Source organism: Elaeis guineensis, chromosome 1, assembly GCF_000442705.2.
Source record: "Elaeis guineensis isolate ETL-2024a chromosome 1, EG11, whole genome shotgun sequence".
Lineage (NCBI taxonomy): Eukaryota > Viridiplantae > Streptophyta > Magnoliopsida > Arecales > Arecaceae > Elaeis > Elaeis guineensis.
In genome coordinates, this window is record NC_025993.2 from 108,588,886 (window position 1) to 108,601,176 (window position 12,291).

Here is a 12,291-nt window from a genome sequence, read left to right on the forward strand (position 1 = left end):
AATTTTTAGCAATTAGGTTTTGCTCCAGACATCCCTTCAGCAGCCGTGTGGCACCTCCACTAAAAATCTTGGTTAGATCCAACTATTAACATGATAATACCAAATACAGCCAATAAATGATTGTCCAGATTTGAGTGTGGCTCGGCCAACCTAAACATTGATCTGAAGGTACATCATGATGGTCATATGATGAATAACAATTTCAATACGTAATAGACACCAGGTGTGTGGCGCCTCCAATATCTATTTGGAATATTAGACTTATTATCATGCACCTTAATGGGAGGCTATGACTAAATTATCTCATAATGCTATCATTTTATGGACCTAATAATTTAAAAAATTTGATTTGATTGATCTGAGAATAAGAGAAGAAGACAACCTGCAAGCTGCAAATCCTCCCACTGACTTCATCAAGTCATATAGGAGATTAGACACAAGCTGATCTAAAGACACCTAAATCAATCACACTGATTCACCTTAAAAGCATGGGTCTGCACGAATCGACTAGTGACCTAATCAAAATATAATCTACCATGTTAATCAGATAAATGAGATCAGTGAGAAGGATGTGCCCTTAACTTACCGTAGACGCATCTAGGTGAATAGCTCCCAATTAAAAATCACTTTATCGAATCTGCCAAACTTACTTTAGACACTAACTAGTTAATTAGTTTCGATTTGGTCCATCAGAAGATTCGAACACAACCATGAAGTCATGATCATGGTCCATTTATTAGGATCAAATACATGGACTTGATCAAACTTCAATTATTGAGGTTGATCTAGAGAAATTTTGATCTAATCTAATTCAACACTTGATTAGATTTAATCAATTTCTCTACTTGATCTATATGTGTTTCTAATCCTAGGTCTAACCCATTAAAAGAATCTGATTCAAGCTAACTCTTTGTCCATTGATTTATGTGGTGTCCTAATGATCTTCAAGTCTCAAATCTAGATCATTCAAAGCTTAATTCAAAATTAAATGTGTGAAACATATATTTTGGACTGTAGAACTATTCTACCAGAGTTTCAGGTTAAGCATACTATATATTTTAATTTATGAAAATAAATTTTCATAATATGTTTAACAATTAAGCATACATAGGTATGATCTAAACTTTATACATATTATGCATCATTACAACTTTTAGATCTATACCAATTATATCATATGAAATATGCTATTCAGATTTAAAATAATTTTATATCTGAATTTTATCTTATTGTAATGAATCATAAATCACTTTAGATCTAATCTAAACATATTTATGATCAAAATAATACACAAAAATCTATTTGCTTTTCTTCTTCATAAAATCGAATCACAATGACACCCCTACACGTCATAAGAGACTCATCGAATAGGCAAAAGAGAGATTAATCTCTTCGATCTCTTATGATCGGACGGTCTGGTGATCTCATCAATTCGAGTACTAAGCTACTAAGATATGAAATCTAATTTCATATGTAATCATATCAACATACAATTATTGACAAAATTATTTTATGTCATGAACATGTCCTTGATCTTATCAATCATATTCTTCATTTAATCTTTTTAGATTTGATACATCATATATATTATATCAGATCTGAAATATATTTTATACTGATTATTAAACATCAATTTCAGATTTGATATCATATAAAAAATTAATTAGATATAAATATGAATGCATAAAAAATAAATTTTTGATAAAATCTATTTTCATGTAGTGCTGAATTTCGGTAGGATTCAGATCTAAATATCCATCGAAACAGATCTAATTCAGATCTGAAGTAAGCCTCACTTCTTAATAAAAATAATAATATTAAAATTTTATTAAAATAAATTTAAAATAAATTTTAATTCATGTTGTTATTCCATTAAAAATTTGGTAACAGCAAAATTCTGTTATAACAAACTTATAACAACCTTAATCAATAATTGATTAGGCTCATCTAATCCAATCAAAATCAGATCAAAAATTTTATATAAATAGATTTAAATTAGATTTAATATTTAACATAAAATTTTAATTACATATAATATGTACTTAATTCATAAAATTTTAAATATGCATGCATGTATTTCAGTACTGCTCTGATAATAATTGAAGGAAAGAAAAATAGTTTCTCTTCAGATAGCCCAGGTTGCATATAAATTTTTTTTATTAATCTACATGAATAAGAATCAAATCCTTACTTGATTGATAACATAATCAGAGATCAAATCTCTAAAAATCTGAAACAATCCTTCGCAGAGGTCTGAATGTGCAGATCCTCTACTTCGCATACATACTAGACGACGCAGAAAAGTAGGATGAACTCCAATCAAATCACCTTCGCAACCCAATCAAACGAAGAAGGAGAGGTGCTGGTGTGACACCTCACACCAGCAAGGAGGATGCCCACAAGAGGGCCCATGGCAAGGGAGGAGAGGCGGCACCAAAAGAGAGAGGCCAAGGAGAAGAAGAAGGGCTTCTCTCTTCTCACGTCTCTCTCTTTCTCTCTTCTTCAATTTGATTTATTTGCTATGTATCTATAGATAGAGATCCTCTCTATTTATAGATGAATCTCATAACTCAGTAAGTATAGGACTTCTAATTCAAATATTCTTTGAATCAGTCCAATACTTATGAAAGAAGGACTTTTACATGAGATAGTATTGCCATCATATATGACAACCACATTACACCCAATTTCTTACCCACATAGGTTGCCCACAATAAGGAAGCTTTTGGGTGTTGGTCAGCCCATAAGAGAGAAAATTTTCAGTACAAGTAGGATTTCTCATATCTCATCCAAAATAGATCTGATTCGAATCCAATTCAAAGCTAATTCGAAATAATTTCAAAAGACTGTCAATCCCAAACTCTTTAGGACTTTTGTACTCAGTCTAACTTAAATTTTGAATCCAATTAAGTCTAATTAATTCAGATCTAATCTGAAATTAATCAATACTTAAATTCAATCTTTCATATACTCCATGGATCATAGATCAGAAACTATTCATCCCCGGGATCGAATCTGAACCTCATATATAGTGCTAGTTAGACATAGTCAACTCTTCAATCCCATTTAATCCATAACTTAATTCTCAATCAAGTTAGTTTATATGTTCAATCAAATCTAGTACTTTCAAATTGGATACATAAACATAGGTCAATACTTTCTTATGGTGTCTGACTTATGTGTGTGACTCTATAGGTTCAAACACTAAGCCGGTAGCATAGGAATCGATTTCTGTATTAATCGAATACCATCTAGCAATGATTTTCAATGTTCAGATAGGTCGAATTATCATAAAAAAATATTTCAGAATCTATGCACATGGTTACCGTATAATTCATCCTTTTGACCCTGAATGCTCTAGGATGGTCTCAGATTAACTGTCATAGATTGCTTCATTCATATTGTATTTCAACTTTTCAAATTCATCTAATAGATTATACTGGCCAAGGTTTTACTAAATTGAAATATAGCGATACATCAACTCCAATAATCTGGAGGGATCAATCCCATCTTGATCCATACACAGACTTCACAAGTACTTGACTGTACCTAGTAGCTTTCCATCACTGCATTAAAAATTCAGATAGTCCGACACCAAAGCACAGTGAGTTGCTTGCAAGTCACTATAGTAATTTTTGGTCTGAAGAATACTTATACCCATGTGCTTCACGAGCCATTCTTGATAGCAGAATGCTCCACAGGTGAGTCACTTATTCCATGACAATGTACTCCTATATCTCACCTGTACGCCATACCAATATCACCACACTCTTTGTTAAGAGGATAATCAATCAATATGACATACAATGACCTCCACTCAATAAACGTTATCATCTTGTAATGATGTATCATTTGATCACGAACATATTTAAAAACTATACGATAAATCTTCTCTTTATCGTACACTAACATAGTTCTAAGAATTTCATCACAGCACAAGAGTTCAAGGAAGATGTAACTTTGTGATGAAAAATGACAGAATAACTATGATTTATTTATCAATAATTCATATACAGAGATGAACTTAATCGTCACACGATTGATTTTAGGACATAATTTTCAAGACTCTCCTCTTCAACCGTTTGGATGTACTTGTTTTGTTCTTCTATCATCTAATGAACGCAACAAACTTTCGGCTAGTTCAGCTATGTGTGTGTTTCTTGGTTATGGTATTGAGTAAAAACGATATAGATGTTATGATCCTACTACTCGGCATCTTCATATTTCTCAAAATGTGAATTTTTGGGAGACCATTCCTTTTACTAAAATCTCCAACCTACTCACATCTTCGAATTCTTCAACTTCTGCTACGCTTGACATTGATCCCACTCTCTTTCCAATCGAGAATGATGCTCCAATCTCTTCAGCATAGTCTGTTCCATCTAACATGACTGATTCTCTCGATTCTGCTTCAGATGCTACTCCTGCACCTACACTTGCCCCATCCACTGAAAGTCGTTACCCCACCAGAACTCGAACACCAAATGTTCATCTCTAAAGATATGATACAACATTTTTCTCTACTTTGCTATCTATTCATGAACCTCTTCATCCTATAAAGAGGCTTCCACTAATCCTGCTTGGAAACAAGTGATCACTGATGAGTTACAGGCCTTGGAGAAAAACCACACTTGGGATTTGGTTCCTCTACCTCTTAACAAAACAGCAATAGAGTGCAAGTGGATCTTCAAGATCAAAACTCGTTCTGATAGATCAGTGGAATGCTATAATGCATGTCTTGTTTCCAAAGGTTACACTCAGAAGTATGAATTAGACTACAAGGAAACCTTTACACCAGTGGCATGATTAACTTCTGTCCATACCCTCCTAGTAGTTGCTTCTGTACGATACTGACAATTACATCAAATGGATGTGAAGAATGCCTTCTTTAATGGTAAGGAAGAAGTGTATATGCAACCACCGCAAGGTATTTCACATGAATCTGATCATGTTTGTCATCTTCGAAAAGCTCTTTATGGGCTAAAGCAAGCTCTACGGGCATGGTTTGCAAAATTTAGTACCACTATCTCTTCCCTTGATTTTGTTCAAAGTGCTAATAACTCTACTCTTTTCGTTCGCAAAACATATAAGGGTCTTATTCTTCTTCTACTTTATGTTGATGATATGGTCATCACGGGTGATGATAGTGCAGGAATCATGCAACTCAAAAAGTCCTTACATCAGACATTTGAAATGAAAGCTCTTGGTCCACTTCGCTACTTTCTAGGACTTGAAGTTTCTAATCAAGCCTCAGGATTGATCTTGTCTCAAAAAAAGTATGCAACTGATTTAATTACAAAATGAAGAATGACTAACAATAAAACAGTAGTTACTCCTCTTGAACCAAATGTCAAGCTCCAGTCCACCGATAGTAAACCCTTAGACAATCCAACCCTATATCAGTAGCTGGTGGGTGGTTTAGTGTATCTTACCATTACTAGACCTGATATCATGTATGCAGTACATATGGTTAGTAGTTCATGTCCAATCCACACACTATCTATTTTGCTGCTGTTCTTCGTATTCTTTGCTATTTGCAAGAAAATCTGCATACTGGAGTATTGTTGCCGTTAAATTCTTCCTTGTATTTAAGTGCTTATAGTGATGCAGATTGGACAGATGATGTGAATGATTGCAAATCAACTATAGGATATTGTATACTTCTTGGTAATTCTCTGATTTCTTGGCACGGCAAGAAACAAAAAGTTGTCTCATGATCCAGCACATAGGATGAATATCGAACCTTAGCAGATATAGTATCTGAAATTGTTGGATTGCATTGGCTTCTTTCTGACATGGGAGTTCAGTTTTCTACTGCAACACTACTGTTCTGCGATAACAAAAATGCTGTTGCATTAGCCCATAATGATATTTTTCATACACGCACCAAACATGTTGAGATTGATTGTCACTTCATCAGACAATATGTTAAACTTGACACTATACTTCTCCAGTCTATCACTTTAACAATACAACTTGTAGATATTTTCATCAAATCATTATCTATGCCTCATCTTCATAACTTGTGCTCCAAACTCAATTTAGTTAATCACTCCTTACCAATGTATTAGATATATTAGTTGTACATATCTCCTATATATGTATAGGATTAATATTATATCTCCCATATGTGTATAGGATTAATATCCATTATATTTGGGATAGCTATATTTGTATAGAATAGCTGTAGCATTCTGTCAAATTTAAAATAGCTATATTTGTATAGAATAATTATATTTATATTTTTTTGTTATATATCCTCAAACCTATAGAAAAGACACAAGATCAGCTATAACAAAAAAAAAAAAATTATTTTCATTTTTTATATTCCTTATCTGACAATCACTGCTCGCAAACACTCCAAACACTTTCACATGGAAACAAACTTCCTGAAAACGATGACTCGAGTGAAGGGTAGTAGTATCGTGCACATCGTATAAACCAGCTGGCCACCATATACCATTGTTGCTGATGCTTGATGGTTGAAATTTTTTTTTACCAAAGTCTGGATAGTAATTCCCGTGACGAATAAGTTAAAAATACACGAAAGTAATCTTGCTCCCCAACTGCAATCGATCACGTCCACCAAGTGGGCCGAGCCTGTCCTCTGACCCAATCCACTCCGTCCAAGATGGCTATCGGATCGCATGATAATACCTTGCCCTTGAGGCAACCACGACTCGGAGCCGACCAAACCCTCAGGTGGTCCCTGGGGGCCACCACCCCATCTCCAGCGAATCTTAACACCACCAACAACTAAGATTTGCCATACGACACAGATTCCACACCAACTTTAAAATTTAAAATAAAAAAAAATTAAATCTCATTTCTCAGCTCCTGTAATCGTAAAATTTATACATTCTTCCGTCGCTTTCAATCAAATCTTAAATAAATAAAGAAAAAGATCTCACCATCAACCCTTTGCCTCGTAATATCAGACAACTACCTACAGGAATGGCTTTACTTTTGTCACGTTACCTCCGCTTCCACTTCAGAGATTAGATCCATTTGGAATCCTTACAACGTGATGGATGCCAACACCAAGACCCCGACCCAAGAGTCAAACCCTACCTATTAAAAAGATACAAGATCTTGCTCTTTTGGATGGAAACAATTCTCTTGAGATATATTTGGTTGTACAGAATTGGGCTGTAAAATAAAAATTTTTTATTTTAATTAATATTTGATTAAAAAAATTATTTTTATTTTGATTCTGACTCCAATTATATATCAAATATGTCAAAAAATATGATTGTTGTAATTATGATTTTAACCATTTCAATTTTAATTTTGCTCATTAATCAAATATAGTTTTAAAATATTAAAAATTTGTGCATGTTAACTTGGGTTCCTTTAGCTATTGACCAATCAGTTTGGGAAAAAAAAATGCTATTCAATGCTGGAATATTTGTTTCTACCATTTCATTTATCTTTCTATCCAACATGTCAAACAGAACCAAGTATGAGCAAATTGCGCATAAACATGTTTACATAAAGTAACATATAAATGTTCTAAAAATTAAAGTGGACGAGTAAATGAGGTACGATTCGCCCAGCATTTCATGATCACTTTTTTCTCGCCTATTGCGTAAGCAAGTACGTAATTGAACCTCCGTTGACAGAGAGAATATAAGGTACCTGTCATACATTAGATACAATTGAATAAGGCATTAAAAAGTATTTAATTATTCGAATAGTTAGCTAAAATTAATTAAAGAGTTAGAGATAAGCGAAAAAGGTGAGAATTAGAGAGCGCGTGCGTCCGGCCTGCCGCATGGTTCCCGCATGCGCGCTTTTCCGTCCTTTCTCGTCCTGCTCAAATTCCGGATTTATCTGGGATAAATTAAAACATCCCGAATTTACCAGGTCATGATAGTCGAGGAATTACAATTCGGTAATAAATGCAGACACGATTCCCAAATCCATAGCAAGCCGTTGGTGACGTCACTGTATCCTCACCAGCTACCAGGGCCCCGCATCTCCACTATCCTCGGTCCTCCGTATCATTAGGAGTGCGACCACATCTTACCTTATGTGGATTCAGATCCTCTGTGGCGCGAGCTGTGCACCTCCGAGAAGATTATGTTGGACACTGATCGAATTTAATTAAATTAAAAAATATTTTATTTAATTAAATTTAATAAAATTAAAAAAAATTAATTTGTTATTGATTGTTTATCATGTATAAATCGTTTGAAATCGAAATAAACAGTTTACAATGAAATCAGATGAATTGTATCGGTTTGGACTTCAATATTGATTTAATATTAATTTTAAATTTAATATTGATTCACTTAAATTTATTTATTTTTTAAAATTAATTTAATATAAAAAAATTTAAACTTTATAAGTTATAAATTTTGGACTTATTTTTTAACTTGTATAAAAAAAATAGATAAAAAAAAATTTACTCACCTAAAAGCAATTACATCTGAAAGCTTTCACTTTAAAACTATCCCAAATTGATGTGCTTCTGTTGAAGCAATCAGACGTACTCTCCTCGATTTACGATCGACCATCTGAATATATGTTGGTACCCTGTAGAGAACCGTCAAAATCGGACCGCTGAACGAGTTTTGATTTAACTATGATATCTACAAGACTCATCATCCGACTATCTATCTGTGCCATGGACATGGACATCCGACTATCAGTCGGTACATCGATAGACAGTCGATAATTTTCAATCGACTTTTCTAATGGATCCAAATCAACCATAATAACTCGATCGATTTCATAATCGATGATCAGTCGGTATATCAGAATCACCAATTGATCGTCAGTTAGTATATTACAAGCACCGACATACAGTCGATACGCCCATATCATCGATACATAGTCAGTATATCAGAAACTGCCAGTGTAAAGAGTGCATAACGATTACTTACCATGATTATTAGTGGATATTAACTATCCACCCCACGATCACACAATATTGGGATAAGTGGGATCCCACGTGCCAAACCATTACAGATAGTTACATCCAAATTGCCTATATAAAGAAGAGGTATGGGAACAGCAAGGATAAGATATTTTTGGGCTAATATTCTACCGAAATCAACTTTCAACTATTCTGTTTACTACTTTCTACTGACTTAGGCATCGGAGGGTCCCGTCGGACACAGCTTCGATCAATATGGATTAATTTTGCAGGTTACTCGTCACTAGACTTAGGTACACTCGAAGATTGACTGTAACAGATTGACGTACCAGATAGAAGGGAGAATGAATCTAGTCATGGCAAAGATAAGACCCCAGAACAATTCCATCCGCTCCACTAGGTAATCTTTCTGTCCAGAAGATCTCCCTCCTCCACCTCCAATGGCAAAGTCCAATTCTTCATATCTGGTTGTTACAATAGATGCACAACAATTAGCTGCTTTAATGCAGTAGATGAAAATGCTGACGGAGGCAGGACACAGCCTCCAGTAGCAGCAAACACAGCAACAACAGCAGCAACTGATGGCGAAAAAGCTGACGGCGCATACAGTGCCATCCAAGTACGATCATCACGCTCCCCGACGATCTCCTTCTCTGTCTCAGAAAAGATGATTGGCTCGACATTCCCATCATGTTGAGCCACCATCTTCCCAGCACTTCCACATACCACTCGACGATAGCGATGGTCCCCTTCCCCCTTTCGCCACCATAGTGACAAGAAGGGGAAGAGGCCATGCACGCCCTCAACTTCCTCATCCAGTTCTTCGGGGGATTCTACCCCAGCATTCTTCCGGCAATGGCGGTTTGACAACTATGAACGTAAGTTCAGAAAAATCGATCGCCGACTCATCCAATTTTAGATGGATGGCCGAGGATCCTCCAACGATCTTAGCATCCACACTACTCCACCCTTCTTCGGTGCATCTTAGATAAATCGATTCTGACTCGATTTAAGATACCACAGATGGAGCCTTATGATGGCTCCATCGATCCTATCAATCATTTGGAGAGCTATAAGGCTCTCATGATGATTTAGGAAGCAACTGATGCCCTCTTATGCTTTGGCTTTCTGGCTACAATTTGAAATACTGCTCGAGCTTGATATTCTGAGCTTCAATTGGGAAGCATCCATTCCTTCGAGCAGTTGGAGCAATCATTCTTAGCCTACTTCAGTACCAGTAGGAGGATGCCGCAAATATCTGATAGTCTCTTCTCCATCAAGCAGAATGAAAGAGAGACTCTGAGAAGCTTTGTGGTGCATTTCAATACTACCACACTTGAGGTCTGGGACCTCAATGAAGATATAGCCATCTTGACCATGAAGAGGGGTCTGAGAGGATTCAGATTTATATATTCTTTGGATAAGATCCTCGCTCGGACATATGCTGAACTCCTTAAGCGTGCGTATAAATATATATGCACAGACAAAAGTGCTACTAACCAACGCCAATTAGAAGAAAAAGATCAAAAAAAAAATTAAAAGGAGAGTGGAGCTCCAACTAAGCCAAATCAAACATCAAACAATAAAAAAGCTTTACCCCACCAATAGAGTCTGAGATTGAATAATTTTGGTTTCAAGTATCACTCCTATACTTCTCTCTCTATCTTTGATATGTAGATTCTAATGAAGATCAAGGGAGAAGAATACCTCTGTCACCCCCACCAATGAAAGCACCGCTGAGGAGCCACGATAAGAAGAAGTACTATTGGTTCCATTATGATCATGGTCACGACATCGAACAGTGCATTCAACTCGGAGAAGAAATAAAAGTTCTAATTCAATGAGACTACCTCGAAAAGTTTCAACATGATCATCCGAGTCAAGCTCCTGCTGATCAACAACTTCAGCATCAACTTGAGGGAGCAAACGACAATCGACCAATGGCAGGAGTCATCAACATGATTTTCGGACGATCAAGAGACTGGAGGGTAAACTCTAAAGAAGAGTGGTCGAAAAAGCAATGCATGATAATGTAATCTCTTTTTCAGATGATGATGTTCCATGAGAACAAACTCCTCATGATGATGCTGTCGTCATCTCAGCGACGATAGCAAATTATAATGTAAAAATTTTTTTGTAGATCATGGAAGCTCTACAAACATGTTATTCTATTCTGCTTTCTTCCAAATGCGACTATCGACTGACCGACTCAATAGAGTCTCTACATCCTTGGTCGGTTTTACTAGAGATGCAATCAGTGTGGAGGACGAGATTACTCTTCCCTTGACTGCAGAAACCAAACTGTGATAAAGTACCATCCTCTTGATATTTATGATTGTCCAAGTTCCTTCGACTTACAACATCATACTCAGACAATCGAAACTTAATACGTTGAGAGCGATAGTTTTGACTTATCATCTCCTCATCCAATTCCCAACAAAGAGTGTAGTCAGGGAGATACGAGGGGATCAACAACTGGTCCGACACTGCTTCATGATTCTGTCAAAGATAACAAGCCTAAAGACCCTCTGTCGATTGACAAACTAGACTAGAGAGATAATGAAGAAAGGGATGAACCCGTCGAATAATTGGTTTCGATCCCATTGAGAAAAATGATTCGACTAAAATTTTTTAAATCGGATCACAATTACCTAAGTCGAAGTGAAAGCAACTAGTAGAACTACTGAGAGCTAATACCAATATTTTTGTTTGGTCAGTAGATGACATGTCAAAAATTCTCCTAAAAATAGTAACTCACAAGTTGAACATCGATCCAAAAGTTAAATTGATGAGACAGAAGAAAAGACCTTTTATATTGGAGAAGCAGAAGATCAACGATGAAGAAGTAGACAAACTTCTTACAGTAGATTTTATCAGAGAAGTCAATTATCTGGATTGGCTAGCCAACACCATGATAGTGAGGAAAGCCAGCGAAAAATAAAGAATTTATATCGACAACACCAATTTGAACAAAGCATGTTCGAAGGGCAGCTTCTCTCTATCGAAGATCGATCAATTAGTCGATGCAACATCGGAGCACAGACTCCTAAGTTTTATGGACACCTTCTCGAGATACAATTAGATCTGAATGGTACCCAAAGATGAGGAGAATATAGCCTTCACAACCGATAAAGGTATTTACTGCTATAAGATGATGCCATTCGACTTAAAAAATGCTGGAGTGACTTACCAATGGTTGGTCAACAAAGTGTTTAAGGCACAAATCGGATATAATATAGAGATTTATATCGACGACATGCAGGTGAAAAGTGCCAAAACTCATAACTATATCCAAAACTTAGAAGAAGCCTTCGACACACTTCGACAACATCGGATAAAATTGAATCCGATCAAATATGCATTCGGGGCGACTGTTGGAAAATTCTTCAGATTTCTCATGTTGCAATGGA